Here is a 21,725-nt window from a genome sequence, read left to right on the forward strand (position 1 = left end):
TCTCCATCAGCAAAATTATATAAAAAAGATAAAACTCACATTTATTAGGAAGGTTTTCAAATCATATTAATAAGCCACCATGACAGGCAAGGCTACCTTACGCGTTTCTGACACATGTCTGTAAAAAAAGACAATATTTAACCGCACTATACTGGGAAAGTCAAGGGATCAAAATAGACTACTCACTTGATAATGCATAGAAAAGGCGTGCTGTCCTTATTCAATTAGTCACTTTTTTGGCAGCTAACTATATTCCCACATCAAGGCGAACAGCCTCAAGAACATCACGCTCTCTCTATGTATTATCAAGTGAGTAGTCTATGTTGATCCTTTGACTTTCCCAGTATAGCGCAGTTAAATATTGTCTTTTTTTACAGACATGTAATATGTGTCAGAAACGCGTAAGGTAGCCTTGCCTGTCATGGTGGCTTATTAATATGATTTGAAAACCTTCCTAATAAATGTGAGTTTTATCTTTTTTATATAATTTTGCTGATGGAGACCACCTCTTTTTTCCTTTGGATTGGGATTTAGAGCACCAGTTGAACCACACTGGACATCTGGCATCAGACCGCTTATGGACACTGATGTACGGTATGCGTAAAGAATTTGCATGTTTTTATGCTCTTATGAATTGTGGTAAGTTGGGGAAGGAGAAGGCGGAAGAGCAGCCTGTGGTTGCTGCTGGCTACTTTGCCCAACATCGCCCTGTGTGGGGGCATACTGTTGCCCATGATGTGGGTAGTGTCCTTCATCCTGGGATTGTTGGGGGTACTGGCCAGAGTAATAATGAAGAGGGGCATCTTGTTGGCTCGGATAGGCCCGTGTCTCATACCCACCAACATAGCCATGTCGTCCCCAACCAGGTTGGGACCAGCCTCCAACACTGGGTGGAAAAAAGAGGCCATATTGGTGGGGTTGGCTAGAGGTAGACATATGTTGCTGGTGTTGTAAAGATTGGGTAGGGGGAGGAAGGGGGTGAGGTGTAGGCCCACGTATTTGAGGATCCTCAGAGCCTGCTTGAGCAAGCATCTGTGTGGGTGGTCTCATGCGCATTAGATTTCTGGGGGAAAGCTGCCACCTCTCCAGATATTCAAACAGCTCATATGGGGTACTGGGGGTGTGTGCTTGCATCAAGCGGGATCTGAAAACATCCTCTAATACAGAGCCTCACCTCACGGGAAAGGGCACGTAGATAAAGGGCCAGGCTACGTGAGTATGCCTCCTCCCCATCATCTGTGTTCACTCTAGCCAGATAGTTGAGGACCCCTGTGTCCACATTGGTCCGGGTATCTTGGGCAGGGATCTAGCGCCTTCTTCGTCCTCGCCGGGATGTTACAGCAGGCTGTGGGGAGCCCCGGATCTGGGCAGTTGGGCTGCTTCTCATGTTGCCCTGCTTCTCCAGTATGGCTGATGGTGCAGCAGCAGACGGTCCTGGTGGTGGGGTTTGTGGCGCAGGCAATGGGTTCTCCTGAGAGGATTCTTCACCCATGCTTCTTGTAGGGGGAGAAGATAGGTCAGCCACCTCATCCCCTACAGGATCAATGATGGGCTCTGTATCTGAGCCCGTTCCTCTATCCATAAGGTTGGACTGAGTTCTGTTATGAAATAGAACAGAGCCAAAAATACATCAATATTTTTGGCCCTGTAAAGTATCGGTGTAATGTGGTGTGAGGTATCTACTTACGGTCTCAGATCCAGAATAGGGGTGAGGAAGGAGAGGCGGTCATAATAGATGTTTTTTCGCTTTACGTGGCCCACATCACCACTCCTGGACTGCTGCTGACGTTTCCGCCTGTACTGATCGCGGATGCTGCGCCAGCGTCTCATCACATCTTCCACTGCAATGTGACAGGAAATATTCTCAATTTAACATATTTGATCGGTCAAATTTGCTACCAGTAGTCTAGGCATGTGGCCTTCTGGGGTGTGCTTTCTACCTAGGGTGGCATATCTAATTGGGGCATCCAGGCCAGATACACAGGGTCACAATAGTTCATGTATCAAGTAACTACACGTAATAACTTGATTGGCTAAGAGGATGAGGAGCTTGTGGCCTGAGCCAAATTATGGCAGTGTCAAACCATGTGTCACATCAAAATCTACCCGCCTCATGAGGAAAAAAGTACAAGCACAGGAAGGGGGGGGCTGATTCTATATGCATTTTTTGATGTGAGGTAATTTTAATCATTTTTTGGCTTGTACTTACTCAGTTTCTGCTGCTCCTCACGTGGCCGATCACCAAAATCATGGAACATCTGAAGACATATGCGCCTCCATGACGCCTCCTTTCTTGCCCGGTTCGCATAATGGGCATCATGTTGGTCCCAGAGTTCTGGCCGCTCCTGCACCAGTACAATGAGCATCTCCACATTGAGTTAATATGGCGCCATGACGCTGCTGTACTCCGTGGAGGCGTACTTAATGGATGTCTGGAGCGCTTTTTGAGCTCATTTGCATGTCTAGGCTTCCTGATGATGGATTGGCACATTTCCTGTCACCAGCCAAAAGACCAGCGTATTTCTCGCAAGTCACACGTGTGGTCCGTGTGTAATCCGTATTTTTTGCACACCCATAGACTTGCATTGGCGTACTACGGGCGTAGTACGCTGACAATCGCAGCATGCTGCGATTGGCACAGACCATAGGATACGGACGAGAAATATACGGCTGTTTGGAGCAAACCCATAGAGAATCATTGGTCTGTGTGTAATGCGTGCTTTTAACGCCTCTCATTCGTCCGTCTAAGGGCGCTACTATCGCTCCTGAAACGAGTCCGATGTTTTTTTTTTACTATATCTTATGATGTACAATACAAAATAATATTGGGTTACCATGTTAGCCAGAATTACTATGGCTTGACACTTTAATAAAATTTTTGGGATTTTAAGCTACTTGCTGATATGCCGAATACATCCCTCCTTCCGTTCCTACTTGGCTGTGCTTCTCAGCGGGAGCGGCACTTGTCTGTTACACATTGGACCCAGGCTTCTTCAGATTGGATTGCTACATCATGCAGCTCCCTGACTCTCCTCTCGCTTCCTTGCCGTTTGAAACAGAGAGCTCCACATGCATATTTTGCATTCAATGTTCATTGACTATATATTGTTTTGAGTGCAATTAAGATACACTCTCTGGGTTTTACTATTTATGCCGTGCTGCCTTGTTCACACTGCAAATTTTTCATTTCTCATACAGACTGTTGTGTACAACATGGTCAATCCATCAGACCCTCGCATGGCCAAATTGGCTCAAGGGTTTGATGAATCTGTATCTAAGAATGATGAGTCATTAGATATGAAAAACCTATTCAAAAATCTTGAAAAACTTTCAAGTCAAGAGCAAAGAACATGGTGGACCACTACACTCTCAGAAAAGATCTCAAAGAGATGATCCCATGTGGTTGCGTATTAAAATAATGCCGACCTACGTTTTTTTCTGATGAATTTCTAGTGAAATGGAACCAGGTTCTTTCCCAATGCTCTTTCAAACTGATGGAACTTATCATTTCACATGAGGAAACTCACTTTGCGGATCTAACATCGAAAATCGATAAAGTTAACATTGATCTTGCTAAATATAACAATACTCCAGAATTTAACAATTTGTCCAAAAAAAATCATGGACAATAGTAAAGTCCTTGAAGACAACATTGGGAAAATAAAAAAAATCCTAATTATCCAGGGACACCATGGACTACAAAAATGATGAAGTATACACATGGAACAAAACCCCAGCACATGCTCAGCATACTAAATCCATCTCGAAAAATCCTTCAATATCCCATTCGGATCGCAAGCATAGTCTGTTTATTTTTCCTCCTCGGACTATAACAGCACCGACTGTGACACTGACAACTCGCAATCCAGCCCTTTCCAAACAACAGACGCCATCCATCTATGTCAACGTGAAAAAATGCAGGAGAGGGGGCAGAAGGAGCAGGAAACGCAGCATGGAGACCATATCCAACGAGAAACAAAAGGAAACAATTCTAAATGATTCCTCATGACCATCCAATGTGGTGATCCTTATTCCTACTATTTTGTCCCAAGCACAGATTAATATCTTAAACAAGGGTCTCAATTTTGTTCCAAGCAAGAAATTTGATCTTTTTCAGACTATTAAAGATGTTAACAAATTCACAAGACTTCTCACTGTCAAGAAACATTTCTTCACTGAGTCAGACAAGCTGGAAACAGCATCTTCTTCATCTACAACAGGGGTCCCCAACCTGTAGCTTGGGAGTCATATGTGGCTTGCGGTTCCATTAATTGTGGCTCGCGACTGTCTGCCAGCTTAATGCATTAGCTGCAGGTCTAGCAAGCAGATATGAGGAGAAAATATTAAAATGGTGAATTTTGTGTGTAGCCCTGCACAGAAGAGCAGATATGGATGCACATATACTGGTCTTAGGGGTTCAGAGATAATTTAAGTATGATATGCTGGAGACAGGATGATACTACCTGTTGGAGGAGGTGCCTGAAGCTGGATGTGACAATGTGTTGGGAGTGCTGGATGGGAGAATACTGAATAGGAGTATTGTGGGGACTGCTGGATCTTGTTATATGGCTTCTGGGGGATTTCTGTGGAAAAGCTTTGGTTATCATTATACCCGTAATGGGGGCTCTGTTTGACACTACTGTGAGGAGAGGGAACTAGATGTGGCTCGTGATGCCCTCTCAGAGACGAATGTGGCTCTCGACACTCTCACAGAGCAGAATGAGGCTCTCTAGGTCAGAAAGGTTGGGGGCCACTGATCTATACAGACTGTTTCTTCTATGGATACTGCAGCTTTTTCGTTTCAGGAACAAAATGCCTATCATCTTTGCAAGACCTCATGTATAACATGAATTCAATACAGGACAGTGATACCAAAATTGTACCGCTAAATTCCTCATATTATCCCTAAAGGGGGTTTTACACATAGCGATATTGCTAGCAATAACGCTAAAGCATCACCGATTTTGTGACGTTATAGCGATATTGCTAGCGATATCGCTATGTGTGATACTTACCTCCGACCGGCTCCCCCGCTGTCTGTCGATGATCGCGCGAGATCGGCCGGATCCATTTCTTGTCGGGCGCTTCCTGCTGGGCTTCGTGTGGCGCCGACGAGCGACGTGTGGACGTGGATGGGAGGACGTCAGGATCGCTGCGTCTGAAAGGCAAGTAACGACCGCTGTATCGCTGTGAGATCTGCCTGTTTGGCAGCTCACTAGCGATCATTTAGCGATGCACCAGCGATCCTGACCGGGTCGTATTCGTGGTCAGGATCGCTGGTGCATCGCTAAATGTAAAGGGGCCTTTACAATTCAGAGTTCCATCTCTGGATTTACTGTATTCCAATCTCTAGTGGAAAGAGACGTAATGTTACTTCACGAGAGTACTGACAATTCTGTATATAATAAAAATGTAAACACGTTGGAATATCAAGCTGTAAATGAAATAAAAAGTCATTCTAACTTGATCGTAAGGCAGTCAGACAAAGGAGACTACACTGTGGTACTTGACACTGCCTTATATATCACGTCTGTACATACTATTCTAAATGATTTATTCACATACAGACCTCTGTCTGCTGATCCCACCCTGCCATACAAGCTCATTTTGTTCAATATCCTTGACAAAGGCGTCAATTAAGATTTATTGAGTAATAAAATTCGTACATGACTTCTCCCTGATCATCCGATTACCTCCATTCTTCACGGTCTCCCGAAAATACACAAATGCATCCCCCCTCTTTGTCCCATAATTTTGAGTAATGGATCCTAAAATGAAAATTTGAGTTTTTGAGTCAATGAACATCTCCATCCTCTTGTTACCAGAATCCCAGGTTACCTTAAAGATACTTCTTCGGTTTTGCAGATATTTGACAATTTTTTATTGGGAAGAGCGTTTCAGATTTATCACCTGTAATGTCATTAATTTGTATTTCACCATGCCCCATGATTTAACCATTCAAGCTATTTGGTATCACTTAAACAAATACAGTAATTATTCATCTAATTTAATTAAATTTGTCCTAAAATTCATTTTTATCTTTTGACTCATAATTTTTTCATATTTGATTCTATAATTTTTTTACAGCTACTTGGTGCCAAGAAGGGTGTGGCATTACTGTGATTGGCAACTGCTGGGCAGGAGAACCGAATAGTGCGAGGCGAGTAGTGAAATACTCGCAATTTTCCAAGTACCGCGAGTACCGCTTTACTCGCCGAGTACCGAATATCCACGAATATGCTCATTCATCCCTAGTTCAAGATTCTCCCCATCCATTGCAATTCTTTACATGGCGTGGTGGGAAGAATTATTTATTTTTACCGACTGTAATCCTTTCTTTGATTCTATTTTTTGGTTTGGTAGATATGTGGACGATTTATTGCTTGTATGACACTTCACATGTGGAGGTTTTCTTGGTTTATCTCAATTCCAATGGTTTAAATCTGAAGTTCACCCTTAGTGCCTCCGACACCCAAGTTCAGTTTCAGGACATCTATTTATCAGGCAACACTGTCACACACCGGGTAAATTCTTCCCTGTATAGGAAAAATAGGTCTGGTAACACTACATTATTATCCTCTTCTTCACATCCACGTCATACTATAAAAGCCATACCTTATGGTGAATTTAACTGTGCAAAACAAAATTGTTCTGAACATGAATCCTTTCTTCTAGAAAAGCAAAATTATAAGGAAACGTTTAGCTGAAAGGCAGTGTCAGACTGAAGAACATTGGGCCCACCACAGAATTAGATTCTGAGGGCCCACCTTTCTCCCCCATAGCAACTGCAAGGTTTGCACTATGAACTCTTCTAAAGGAGAAGCCAGGGCCCATCGGAGGATTCTCCGATTCTCTGGTGGGCCAGTCCAACCCTGCTGAAAGGGGTTATTGTGAACATGACATTAAACATGCGTTCAACAAAGTGTCAAATAGACAAAGATCTTTAACCTCTTTCAATGCCCTCAGCTTTTCTCCCATTCACAACACTAACCCTTGCCTGACTTTTTCCCCACGCTATAGTCCTCAATTCAATGAAATGAAATCCATAATAAAAAAATATTTACCGGTCACATATCAGGACAATACTCTATGTTGTATCATCAATCAGGGCTGCAGATTTGTGGCTCACCAAGGCTTCACTCTGGGTGATTCCTTATCTCCCAGTATAACTACTCAACCGCATCCTACTAACACATGGTTTACTATTACAGGGTTTCACAAATGTTCTGGCAGCAGAGGCAATGTGCGTCATTTTGACGATGCGGCGACCGCATCAAATTCCAACATTTTGCATTTCAACGCGGGTCGCCACATCGTCAAAAAGATGCATGCGGAGGCATTCGCATATATCCGCACGACCTGTGTACCCAATGCTAAAGATAGGTATGCAGGCGCATGCAGACGTAGGTGGAGCTGACCGGAGGAAGCGCGGCAGTGGACGTAGCTTCACGGAGGAAGTCCGCAGCCCGACCATCCGCAAATGTGAACCTAGCCTTAGACAGAACGAAATCCTTCCCTTTGGTTTCTGGTAAACCTCAGCAAATCAAGTCCTTTATCAACTGTGCCACACAATCTGTGGTTTATTGCATCTGCTGCCAGAAATGCCAATTAAAATATATTGGCTATACCATAAGCAAACTAAAAAAAGAATTGCGGAGCACCTCTCCAATATCTCTACTAAGAATGCTTCACACTCACACTTCATGCCTCCAAACATTTTGTTAACATGCATAAAGGTGATGTTTCAGATTTCAAATTCTATGGCAGTGAAACAGTTGATAATGCCATTTGGGGTGGTGATAGACGGAGGAATCTCACTATGAGGGAAGCGTTTTGGATTCTAAAGTTAAACACCAAATATCCCAATGGGATGAATTTCAAAAATGATTTATTCTATATCTATTGATCGTATTTTCTCTTCACCATGTGTTTTTTCTGTGGTCATTACTTGTTCTCTTGCAGTCAACCAGATCATTGCGGCACACGCCTGTTGTACATGCTTGTAATCACCTGGCTGGTTTGCTATTGGTTTCCGTCTTGACTAAGGGTGACTAAGGGTGCTACTTAAGGATAGAGGATATGCTAATTGGATGCTAAGGAAAGCTGATAATATTGTCAGCAGGATCGATAGACACACCCTGCTGAATGAATCTCCTTTGAGCCTTGTACACACTGGAGTTACTGCTAACAAGAAAAAGAATCGCACACGGGCCTCCTGCAATAATCATGACCGTCCTATAGTTAGTTTTTCTACCATGTACAGTCCACAATTCAATAAGATAAAGGACATTGTCAAAAAATATTTACCTATTTTACACAATGATAATAAACTTGGTCAAATTCTGGACAATACCCAGATACGATACATAGCCAGGAAAGCTCCTGCTTTGAGCGATATCTTATCCCCCAGTCTTTTTATCAGCAATAGGAGAACTAAAAATAATACTTGGTTGTCATATAAAGGCTTTTCCAAATGTGGACATCATCCCTGTAAAGTCTACAACTATGTGGTTAAAACCAGCAGATTCACTTCTAGTGTTACTGGCATATCATACCCTATTCAGTCTCACATAAATTGTAATTCAGAAGGAGTAATATATGTTATTGAATGCGTTTTTTGTAACCTACAATATGTAGGCTGCACAATAGGACCTCTTAAAAAGAGAATTAGGAAACACTTGTCAGAAGCTACTAGTAGTAATTATAATATTTCAGCAGTTTCTTATCATTGTAAAACTGTTCATGGAGGTAAATCTGATAGTCTCAAAATTATAGCAATAGAGAAAGTCTATAGATCTACTAGGGGAGGTGATTTCAGGAGAAAATTATTAAATCGTGAATCCTTTTGGATTTTTAAATTAAATACAAGAGTACCATTAGGTCTGAACAAACGACTTGATTTAATATTGCAATTAGATTGATATTTTCTTCTGTATATTTACATTCTACTTAGTCCTATTCAATTCTGGTTATTCTGATATTTTTTGTGATTGTTATTATATTCTTATGATATCTTTTTATTAGATTTTTTTTTTTTTTTTTCCTTTTTTTCCTGTTTTTCTGACAAGTTTTTGTTTCAGCTCCACATTAGGCTGAGTGTTTGCAAGAGTTAACTGGTAGGGATACTCCCTATTTTCATTAATTCTTTTGTCCAACACCTGTGCTTTACTAGTTTTTGTACTATTTGTAGTCGTCAGTATTGGTCTAGTGTGAACCATGAGTAAGACCCTCTAGGTCGAAACGCGTTGGTTGGAGACCACCAGAGACCCCATCTGCCTGTATGTCCTTATCCATACTTTTTTCTGTTCTATTTTAAGAATTTACAATAAATGATGTATTTTTAACTGAAGTCCAGCGCTGGAGATTCCATCCTTTAAGGGTGCTACTATCACACCTGAAACGCGTCAGGTGTTTTTTTTTACAATTTTTAATGTGGTTTGACACTTTAATCCACCAATAATACAACAGCATATCTCAGGAGATGGGACAGCTGGCTATCATTCAGACTTAATACTGTGGTTATAGAGAAGTAATAGAGCTATTAATGGTATATTATGGGTACAGTAATCTGTTGTCATCACCCTCTTCCCTTTTGTTTCCCATAATGTTTAGTTATGTTAAAATACTATTATATTTGGCCGAAAATTGATTGAGGTAATTTTTGCAACAATGTTCAATGATTGAGGCTAAATGGTTGTTAAATATGACTTTATTTAAATTCAATAAAAATATATGGCTAAATTTTTTTGGATTTTAAGCTACTGGCTGATGTGCCGAATACATCCCTCCTTCCTTTCCTACTTGGCACAAATATCAGTTTTCTAGACTACCATTGTCAGAAAAATTTAAGGATAGTAACACGGGTAGTTGAGTGCAAGGAAACGGAGGCCTGACATTCTCGGAGGCCTACTGCTACAGGCAACACGCATGAAGGAGGCCCAACCAGGAGTGAAGAGCCAGCAGCAGCTGACCCGTGAACACTCCTCTTAGGCTGAGTTCACACGTGGCGTTTTTTTCGCGTTTCCGCGGCGGTTTTAACCGCGCGATTTTGCTGCGAAAACGCGAAAAATAAGCATCCCATGCATTCCTATGGGATTCCGCAATGCTGTACTAATGCTGCGGTTTTTACCGCGGCGGAATCGCTTCGCGGTAAAAACCGCAGCATGCTCATTAATTTGCGGAATCGCGGCGATCCCGCACCCATAGGAATGCATTGTTCCGCTTATTTCCCGCATGTGGCTGTGCACAACATGCGGAAAGTAAGCAGAACATTTGCGGATGGTACCCATGGTCCGGAGGAGAGGAGACTGTCCTCCGGGCTTTGGGTACCATATCCCTGTAAAAAAAAAATTTAAAAATAAAAAATATTGTTATTCTCACCCTCCGGCATCCCGCGCAGTCTTCCCGCTTCTCTTCACGCTCCCGTTCCCAGTAGTCCTTTGCGAAAATGCTCGCGATTGCGTCCGGGATCGCGAAGTCTCACGGTCATTCACGCGACGTCATCGCGAATTACCGCGAGACGTCGCGATCCCGCGAGAACTGACGTCATCGCGGGCATTTTCGCAAAGGATTACTGGGAACGGATGCGCGGGACGTCGGAGGGTAAGAATAACACTATTTTTTATTTTTTTTTACATTTTATCTTTTACTACTGATGCTGCATAGGCGGCCTCAGTAGTAAAAAGTTGGTCACACTCGTCAAACACTATGTTTGACGAGTGTGACCAACCTGTCAATCAGTTCTCCAAGCGATGCTACAGATCGCTTGGAGAACGCTAGCATTTTGCAAGCTAAATACGCTTGCAAAATGCTAGTTTTTCCGCGGGAAAATCGCGGGAATTTAAAATGCGATTTTCCCGCGGACTGGAATCCCGGAATTCTCACGGTAATTTCCGCGAGAGTTCAGGTACGTGTGCACTTAGCCTTACTCACACACATACAGCAGTGAGTTGTCTCAGCTCCTGCAGCTGTGAGGGGTGAGGAGTCTGCACAGATCAGTCCTATTGACTGGTATTGTCTGTGTATCTAATCCTTTCCTCTGTGATACAGTCTGATGAGCCGTGTATCTAATCCCATCCTGTATGATACTGTGCTGAGCTGTGTATTTGTCCTATCCTGTGATACTGTATGCTGAGCCGTGTATCTAATCCTCCCATGTGTGATACAGTCTGCTGAGCTGTGCATCTAATCCTCCCATGTGTGATACTGACTGCTGCGCCATGTATCTAATCCTATCCTGTGTGATACTGTCTGCTGAGCTGTGTATCTAATCTTCTCCTGTGTGATACTGTGTGCTGAGCCGTGCATCTAATCCTACCCTCTGTGATACTGAGTGCTGAGCCGTGTATCTAATCCTCTCCTGTGTGATATTGTCTGCTGAGCCGCATATCTAATCCTATCCTGTGTGATACTGTATGCTGAGCCGTGTATCTAATCCTATCCTGTGTGATACTGACTGCTGAGCTGTGTATTTAATCCTCTACTGTGTGATATTGTCTGCTGAGCTGTGTATCTAATCCTATCCTCTGTGATACTGTATGCTGAGCCGTGTATCTAATCCTATCCTGTGTGATACTGACTGCTGAGCTGTGTATCTAATCCTATCCTGTGTGATACTGACTGCTGAGCAGTGTATCTAATCCTATCCTGTGTGATACTGACTGCTGAGCTGTCTATCTAATCCTATCCTGTGTGATACTGACTGCTGAGCTGTGTATCTAATCCTCTCTTGTGTGATACTGTCTGCTGAGCCGTGTATCTAATCCTCTCTTGTGTGATACTGTATGCAGAGCCATGTATCTAATACCATCCTGTGTGATACTGTGCTGAGCCATGTATCTAATCCTACTGTGGCACCCCTAGGGGTATTTGCCACAAAAGTGGGATCACCACAGAGTTACTGACACAAGACACAAACAAGAATAGGAACACTGCATTACCACCTCCGGCCAGAAGGGGGAGCTCCAGAGACTCCCCTATATCAATTCTGACCTGAGGAAAAGGAGTCAGTTATTCCCAGGAGTTGAGATCTGGAGGGTCAGAGTGTGAGGAGCAGTATCAGGCTCTTGAAGGACTGACTGACAATTTCAGGGCCAACAGAACACCGGTCTGAGGAAAAAGGGACAGAGAAAGAGGACATTTTAAGAACCGGGTAGCACTAATTACTACCCAGAACAGGCGCAGAGACGGATACCGGATCCGTGGCTGCATTCATTATATATAATACAGCAACCGGAAAACGTGAGGTGATACCAGCCTCACTAGGGTCAGACGCAGCAACAGGTGTAGAGTTCAGCGGTACTCCCGGAGGGGGGTAAGAAAAGGAAAGGACTCGAGTTGCCCGTTGAATCAAGACCCGGAGAGGACAGATTGGGCCGGCAGCCAGTTCACACACAGCAGCAGGGCCACACAGAAACAGCGCAAAATAGGAGGTAAAAGCCCCGGCAGGGCCAGAGTAACCCAAAAGTTCCCATACAGACTCCGGTGACAGGACTTATTGTAACCCCCTATTTGTTGAAGTAAACTGGTTAACTGTTTCCAGTGTCTCAGACTTTCATTTGGACAGTAGCCATCTACCCAAGATCGGGAGCATTACCGCTGAGAGAGTCCGCTGCTGAACAAGTAAGTGCCCGTGCTCTTCAAGTCCCCTCATAATACCCCCTTTTGCACTGTGCATCGCCTGAGGCCACAGCACCGGGTCAAGCCACCCGTGACATTCCCCAGAGGTGAAGCAAGGACACCACCGATCCGGTGCTGGATATTCCATGGTCTCCTCGGCGTCACAAATTGGCGTCACGAACAGGATTCACCGTGCCCGCTAACCAGGTATTGTGTGCCGTGATTTGAGCCCAAAATTGTGAAAATTCAGAAGAAAAAGACCTAAAATTGACTTTATTAGAGAAAAATTGCTGTCCCCATTGAGAATCATTGAATCTGACTTTTTCCCATTGACTAACATGGAGTTAAAATGGCCGCCAGCCTGTGAGGTAAATACCTCATAACTGCCAGGGCGCGAGACTGCTGTTTGAACTGCGCCACAGCCTGAACCCTGATCTGACAGAAAAATTTCAGAATCCGCCATTACAGAGCGAGTGGCGAGCGGGAGCAAAAAGGGGAGTGTCATTGTGGGCGGCACTCAGCTGAGTACTCTGATGCCAGAGGAAGGGGAAAACGAATCCGGCTGCACAGCGGAACGATTCTACACCATCCCGACGGAAGCAGAGGACCGAAAGGGTCCAGATTAACTAAGGGGGCACAGAATGAAGCACCCGGCGACGCAACTGCAGCTGAAGGGAAGAATGTAAACAAAGCGCCCGATGGTACAGCGGCGCAAGGAGCAGCGCTCATTATGCCGCTGCTGATGCCATATACCCCGGGCGCCCCATGGTATCCGAGGTATGAAGGTATGAAGGTAAGCCAAATACTCTCGATGATTTTAAGGAACAGATGCTGGCCCATTTCAACATATTCCCCATGCCAGAACAGCAGCGTGTTGGGTATCTGATAGCACAGTTAGGAGGCAATGCCAAGCGGGAAGTCACAGCATGGGCAGCTGACCTCTGAGACACTGTTGAACGTATATTTGTTGGATTAAAAGCAGCATTTGAACCCACAGCTGGTGGTAAAGCTAAAGCACAATTCTTTAATTGCAAACAGAAAGCCAATGAGGGAGTGAGAGACTTTGCCTTAAACCTGCAGGAAGCCCTTAAAGCACTTACACTGGCTGAACCCATTTTTAACACCGGAGCGGATAAGCTGCTAAAAGATCATTGAAGGACTCTACGCCCCTTCTCACAGGGGTCATGTGAGCATGCTGGCTTTTAAGGACCCTGAATTGACATTTGCCCAGTTAAAAGAGCGTGCTATACGTCTCCAGCTGGCAGAGGCACCTTGGGATCAGGATCCTGCGCACCCCATGGCAGAAGCATCTCAGCAACCGGGTGTACCAGTGACATCAGCTATGTCTGGGGCCAGTGCTAAGTCCCTGGAGCCCAGCACCAATGAGGCTCTTCAACAAAAGCTTGACTCTTTAACTGATGTTGTTGCTTCAATGGCTAAAACCATGGAGTTGGCGAACCGTAGAGAGGATGTTCCATGGATGAGACCCCGGAGATACCCAACGTGGAGAGGACGACCCAGCGACCGCTACCAACCGGATGGACAGCCCATCTGCCGCCGTTGCCAGCAGCCAGGCCACTTTGCATGAGATTGTGATTTAAACAAGGATCCCCTGGAAATGCGGGCCGCTTCACAGGAATGAACTTTCAAGGCCCAACACCTTGGCACGACAAGTACATCGGAGGACGTCCCGTTATCCCTATTGTGCTGGACGGAATCCCCCTCAACGCTTTGCTGGACACCGGTTCCCAGATTTCATCTATACCATATATCCTTTATAAGAGGTACTGGGCTGATGCAGATATTGATAAAGGACCCTCTGATGTTGGGCTAGATATATGGGCCAGTAATGGTAAGTTGGTACCGCAACTAGGATTCCGAGAGATGACTGTAATGATTGGTAAAGTAGAATTGAAGAAACAGGGTATAATTGTTGTTGATGTTGACCGGCGGAACTGTGAACCAACTATACTGATGGGAATGAATGTGTTAGAAAACTGCTTTTCCGAAGTTATTTCTGTCTTACAGCAAATTGTTGAAACTGCCCAATCCTGCCAGCAGAGAGTTCTCCGGAGGGAAATAAAAGTATTGATGCTAAAGCAACAGGTAGAGATTGCAGGTGGAGAAATCGGCAGTGTGAGGGTTAGTGATCCAACGTCCATTGTAATCCCACCAAAAACAGAAATGCTGGTATGGTGTAGAGCAGCCATTGGTACAAAGGGACGAAATTATCAAGCCTTGGTAGAACCAGTGTACACTGACAGTAGGCCCACTATACTCACGGCAAGGGGGGTAGCCGAGGTACACCGGGGACGAGTGCCGGTACGGCTCTTGAACTGTGGAGAGGAAGAGGTCACCTTGCCAAGGTATGCTACAGTGGCAAAGCTATATACTGTTGACAACAATGCCATCACGACCATTGGGCCCTTAGAACCAACCTGTCAGGTGGAAGACAACGGCTCAGATAGAGAATTGGAGGATTGGTGCCAACAGCTGCACGTGGGCACAAATTCAACCCCTACCCATCAAAAACAAGGGGTGTATAGGCTAGTGACGGAATATGAACAAGTCTTCAGTAAACACCCATTGGACTTCGGACGGATAGAAGGGGTAGAACACACAATCCCCACTGATGACCACCCACCAATAAAAGAAAGATATAGGCCCATACTGCCCGTTCACTACCAATGCGCAAACGATATGCTCAGGGAGATGAAACAGGCCGGGGTAATAATAAGAGACAGCTGTAGCCCCTGGGCGGCCCCTCTAGTGATTGTTAAAAAGAAAGACGGAACCATGAGAATGTGCGTAGACTACCGGCAGATTAATAACATTACCCATAAAGACGCCTACCCCTTGCCTAGGATAGAAGAGTCCTTATCTGCTTTAAGATCTGCTAATTATTTTTCCACCCTAGACTTAACAAGTGGGTATTGGCAAGTCCCTGTGGCTGAGAGAGATAAAGAAAAGACAGCATTCACCACACCAATGGGTCTCTGTGAATTCAATTGTATGCCGTTTGGACTCTACAACGCACCCGGTACCTTCCAGCGGCTGATGGAATGCTGCCTCGGACACAAGAACTTCGAGACCGTCCTCCTGTACCTGGACGATGTGATCGTCTACTCAAAAACTTACGAACAACACTTACAAGACCTGGCAGAAGTGTTCGAAGCCTTATCCAGATATGGCATGAAGATCAAGCCATCCAAATGTCACCTTCTCAAGCCAAAGGTACAGTACCTGGGATATGTTGTGAGTTCAGAGGGAGTAGCACCGGATCCTGAGAAAGTAACCGCAATAAGGGATAGGCCAAGGCCCACCAGTGTGAAAGAGGTGAGACAATTCCTGGGACTGGTGGGCTACTATCGCAGATTCATAAGAGGGTTCACGAAGTTAGCAGCACCCCTACAAGACGTCCTGGTAGGGCAGACGAAGAAGCCTTCAAACCGAAATCCTCCTTTCCAGTGGAGTAATGAGAGGGAAGACTCCTTTGAGAAGCTAAAGAAGGCATTAATAGGAGAAGAGGTTCTAGCATACCCAGATTACCATCAACCCTTCATCCTCTACACAGATGCCAGTAATGTGGGACTAGGAGCCGTACTGTCTCAGAAGAAGGGAGGCAAGGAGAAAGTCATCGCCTTTGCAAGTAGGAAGCTCCGGCCTACTGAAAGAAATCCGGAAAATTACAGCTCCTACAAGTTGGAACTACTGGCAGTAGTCTGGGCTGTGACTGAGCGTTTCAAACACTATTTGGCCGCTGCAGAATTTACCGTCTATACTGACAACAACCCGTTGACCCACCTGGATATGGCTAAATTAGGTGCGCTAGAACAGCGATGGATAGCCTTGTTGTCCAATTACAACTTCGCTATCAAGTATAGAGCAGGCCGCAAGAATGGAAATGCCGATGCCCTATCCCAGATGCCACACTTGAGGGACGTGGAAGAAGAACCGGAAGAGCTGGAAGAGATTGAGCTACCAGCCTTCCATCATCCCAAGGCAAAACAGCATCAGTCAAGTACCTACCAGAAACAACAAGAGGTGAATTTTAACACGTTGGCACACCATAGATGGGCTGACACACAAGATAGCAATCCGGCTGTGAAGTTGGTGAAAGAACTGTTGACTGAGCAAAGTGTATACCCCAATGAGAATGCTCCAGAAGAGACGCATCAACTCCGGAAGGAGAGAGGCAAAATGTTTTTGTACCAAGGGAAGCTCTGCAGAAGGTACACTAAAACGCATGAATTGGTCTGGCAGATCATCGTGCCTAAACAAGATTTGAAAATGGTCCTAGAGGCTTACCACAATGGTGCCGGTCACTTCGGATGGAAAAAGCTCGAAGTACTCCTAAGAGAAAGATTTTATTGGGTCGGAATGAGAAAATCAATTGAACAATGGTGCAGAAACTGTGGCCCTTGTAACCTTAGAAGAAAAGATCAAAGGAACCAAAGAGCACCACTGCAGCCCATAATCACCAAGCAGCCACTTGAACTTGTTGCCATAGACCACGTGAAGTTGACACCAAGCCGGTCCGGCTATGTTTATGCCTTGACCATTGTGGACCATTATTCACGCTTCTTGGTAGTAGTACCCGTAAAAGATCTGACAGCAAAAACAGCAGCCAAGGCGTTCCAAACGTACTTTTGTAGACCCCATGGATACCCAGAACAGGTACTCACAGACCAAGGTACAGCCTTTGAATCAGAGATCTTCAGAGAATTTTGTAATATGTATGGTTGCAAAAAGATCCGGACGACGGCCTACCATCCACAAACAAACGGCTTATGCGAAAAGATGAACCATATTGTAATAGATCTACTGAAAACCCTACCAGAATCGGAAAGAAATCAGTGGCCGGAGAAATTGCCTGACTTGGTAGATCTATATAACCATGTCCCGGTAAGCTCCACCAACTGTACCCCAGCTTACCTTATGCGTGCAAGACCCGGCCAACTACCAATCGATCTAGAAATGGGAATTCTGAAACCAGACGTAGACGTTCAAGACTCAAATTGGGATACCATACGGCAATAGCAGTATCGCCAAGTACAAGAAAGTGTGGAAAGAAGCCTTCAGCAAACCCATTTAAACCGGGTGACCAAGTGCTCAAGAGAAATCGTCGTACCAATAAATTGGACAATCAGTGGGAAACCGTTCCCTATTCAGTTTTACCAACAAGAGTGAACAACCCAAAAATGTGCCTTATCAGCAAAAACAGAGGACTAACATCAGTACTAGTATCTAGAGACAATCTGAAACTATGTCCGGAAACATTGAAAGAGCCAGAAATTATCCAACCGGAACCAGAAGTCATTCAACCCATACAGGTTCAACCTGCTAAGGAAGAGGAAGAAGTGTATCATACCGCATTAGGAGACTTTCCTAAGACATGGCCAACCTACTATGGCTCAGTAATTGTTCCAGTGATGGCCTTTTACCCAACACCAGAACCCGTATTACCAGAAGCCCCAAGACAAGAAGTTGACCCCGTACCACAAGAAGTCCCAAGACAGGAAGAACAGATTCCTGGTCATGGTGATCCCTTTCACGGTGGACTTGCCAACCCCATAATTGTGGAATTATCTTTAGCAGAACGGGCAGACACCATATTAGCAGTAGACCGTAGTACGCCACCTGAAGAGACACCGTTATTACGTAGATCACAACGTAGAACTCAGGGTCAATTACCGGAAAGGTATACGGATTACCAAATGTGAATACCATTTATGAGAATTGAATATATGTTATGCCATTTATAGTTGAACAGAAAATCTAGCTTAGCCATTTGTTATCAGTTTGCAACGTTTAAGCCCAGTATCTACGGAGACTCTTCTGTATGAACTTCTTGCATATTCTTGAACTTTCTTTTTGAACTTTATCTTTAGACTCTGTTGGAAAGATGGAACTAAATTCCTGGACACAGTGCCTTTCCTAACAAATAAATAACCCTCAAGGATAGAACTGTATTAATGGACGCTATTTGAAGTGACTTTTTACAGAACTCTATTTTTGATCTTTGAATGGTTTTTGTAACTTTTCATTTTAAGACTCTGTATATATTAGTTGTTATTTCAAATGTTTATTGTCCCACAGTCCCGGAGTACTGTTCTTAACTAAGGGGGAATGTGGCACCCCTAGGGCTATTTGCCACAAAAGTGGGATCACCACAGAGTTACTGACACAAGACACAAACAAGAATAGGAACACTGCATTACCACCTCCGGCCAGAAGGGGGAGCTCCAGAGACTCCCCTATATCAATTCTGACCTGAGGAAAAGGAGTCAGTTATTCCCAGGAGTTGAGATCTGGAGGGTCAGAGTGTGAGGAGCAGTATCAGGCTCCTGAAGGACTGACTGACAATTTCAGGGCCAAGAGAACACCGGTCTGAGGAAAAAGGGACAGAGAAAGAGGACATTTTAAGAACCGGGTAGCACTAATTACTACCCAGAACAGGCGCAGAGACGAATACAGGATCCGTGGCTGCATTCATTATATATAATACAGCAACCGGAAAATGTGAGGTGATACCAGCCTCACTAGGGTCAGACGCAGCAACAGGTGTAGAGTTCAGCGGTACTCCCGGAGGGGGTAAGAAAAGGAAAGGACTCGAGTTGCCCGTTGAATCAAGACCCGGAGAGGACAGATTTGGCCGGCAGCCAGTTTACACACAGCAGCAGGGCCACACAGAAACAGCGCAAAATAGGAGGTAAAAGCCCCGGCAGGGCCAGAGTAACCCAAAAGTTCCCATACAGACTCCGGTGACGGGACTTATTGTAACCCCCTATTTGTTGAAGTAAACTGGTTAACTGTTTCCAGTGTCTCAGACTTTCATTTGGACAGTAGCCATCTACCCAAGATCGGGAGCATTACCGCTGAGAGAATCCGCTGCTGAACAAGTAAGTGCCCGTGCTCTTCAAGTCCCCTCATAATACCCCCTTTTGCACTGTGCATCGGCTGAGGCCACAGCACCGGGTCAAGCCACCCGTGACATTCCCCAGAGGTGAAGCAAGGACACCACCGATCCGGTGCTGGGTATTCCATGATCTCCCGGGCGTCACACTACCCTGTGAGATACTGTGTGCTGAGCTGTGTATCTAATCCTATCCTGTGTGATACTGTGTGCTGAGCCGTGTATCTAATCCTCTCCTGTGTGATACTGACTGCTGAGCCGTGTATCTAATCCTCTCCCGAGTGATACTGACTGCTGAGCCTGTATCTAATCCGCTCCTATGTGATACTGTGCTGAGCCGTGTATCTAATGCTCCCATGTGTGATACTGACTGTATTATGTGCAAACTATATGGCGGTATTATGTGTGTTCTATATGGCGGTATTATGTGTGATCTATATGGCAGTATTATGTGTGTTCTATATGACGGTATTATGTGTGATCTATATGGCGGTATTATGTGTGGTCTATATGGTAATATTATGTGAGAACACTATGGCAGTATTATCTGCAGAAAGGGGACCCATTCTAGGGTGGTTCTGGCTGAGCACCTGCACACGGGTCTGGGGTAATAGAGGGGGCAGCATGATCTCCAGTTAGGTGCAGTCAGGGGAGGGCTGGTGAGGCAGCTGAAGAGAAGGGTCTCATTTTGACTGTTATTATATGGCTATACATCCCTTCAGCCTGCGCCTGTCACCTCGCTTTCACACAGCACCAGGACAGGATCTGAGGAGGGGAATGGGGTCTTTGCATGCAAAGTCTGGATCAGAACAGGCCATCAATCAGCAGAAATGTTTCCTGGATTTCTGTGGAGCAGACGGTCCATTCATGTGTATAAAACACAGTGCTCTATGTACAATCCCTTCTAGGACTGCATAAAAAATAAAACTTTATTTATAAAGGATCATTCAGTTGAGTCCCAAGTTACTTTATCATTCACTTCGGTCTGGGTAACCTACTTGTGCACCTTGTGGTAGTGCCACGCTATACTTGACACATAGATCAGCACACTGCTCTCCTGAAATACTCTGTGCTGCTGTCACCCTGCTCGCTCCACCATATATCTCCATCTGTGACCCCCCATAGACCAGCACACTGCTCTCCTGAAATACTCTGTGTTGCTGTCACCCTGCTCCTTCCACCATATATCTCCTTCTGTGACCCCTCCATAGACCAGCACACTGCTCTCCTGAAATACTCTGTGCTGCTGTCACCCTATTCCTTCCACCATATATCTCCTTCTGTGACCCCTCCATAGACCAGCACACTGCTCTCCTGAAATACTCTGTGCTGCTGTCACCCTGCTCCCTCCACCATATATCTCCCAGAATCCTTGCTGCCTGCCATCCTTGGTGACTGTCTACTTGTAAGTATAACTTTGCAGTCACCAACAAAATGGCTGCTCACCCTGTTCCTAAATGTCATCCTCTCTTATCCCTTAGCAAACACCCAGAAGGGGAGGAGAGGAGTGACATCACACCCATGTCTGCAGACTCAGCTCATATTTACTGCAGGGGGCAGTAATGTGAGCTAGTTGTATACTAGGTTTTTGTCAAATTTCAGTAGCTGCTCCACCTGGTGTTTAAAAGTGGAAATACCAAACCTTTTAAAATTATATTTCATATTTTACTAAATTATAAACAAATGATATTTTTAAAGAAAATTTAAACATTAATTATTTACATTTTTTCAATTACTGGAAAAAAACATTTTTTGATGACACCTTCCCTTTAAAGAAATGAGGGTCTGGGAGCATGGCCTGGGCAGCTGCAGGTACAGACGTGAGTCGTTTGAACTCCCTCCCAACGGCCATAAAAACTCTTAAAACAGGGGTTCTTGAACCTAACCCCCCTGAAACAACGTACCCATGGAGCCCTAAGGGCATGCCTCCCAACCGTCCCAGAGCCAGCGGGACAGTCCCAATTTTCACAGCCTGCGCTGCTGTCCCAACTGGGATTTTACTTTCCCTCACTGCACTGAGTCGCCACGCCCCCATGCACCGACCCCATCCATTCCTTGCCCTCCCAGAGAGACCCACCGCAGCCCCTCACTGATAAATCACAGCAATGATGTCGCTGGGCTGCTCTGAGCGCACAGGACCTGTGATGAGGTCACAGGAGGGGAGGAGTCAGGGTCACATGATCAGCGGCCT

The sequence above is a fragment of the Dendrobates tinctorius genome, unplaced genomic scaffold (assembly GCF_039654945.1).
Source record: "Dendrobates tinctorius isolate UK_male_01 unplaced genomic scaffold, ASM3965494v1 ptg000126l, whole genome shotgun sequence".
NCBI classification, from domain to species: Eukaryota; Metazoa; Chordata; class Amphibia; order Anura; family Dendrobatidae; genus Dendrobates; species Dendrobates tinctorius.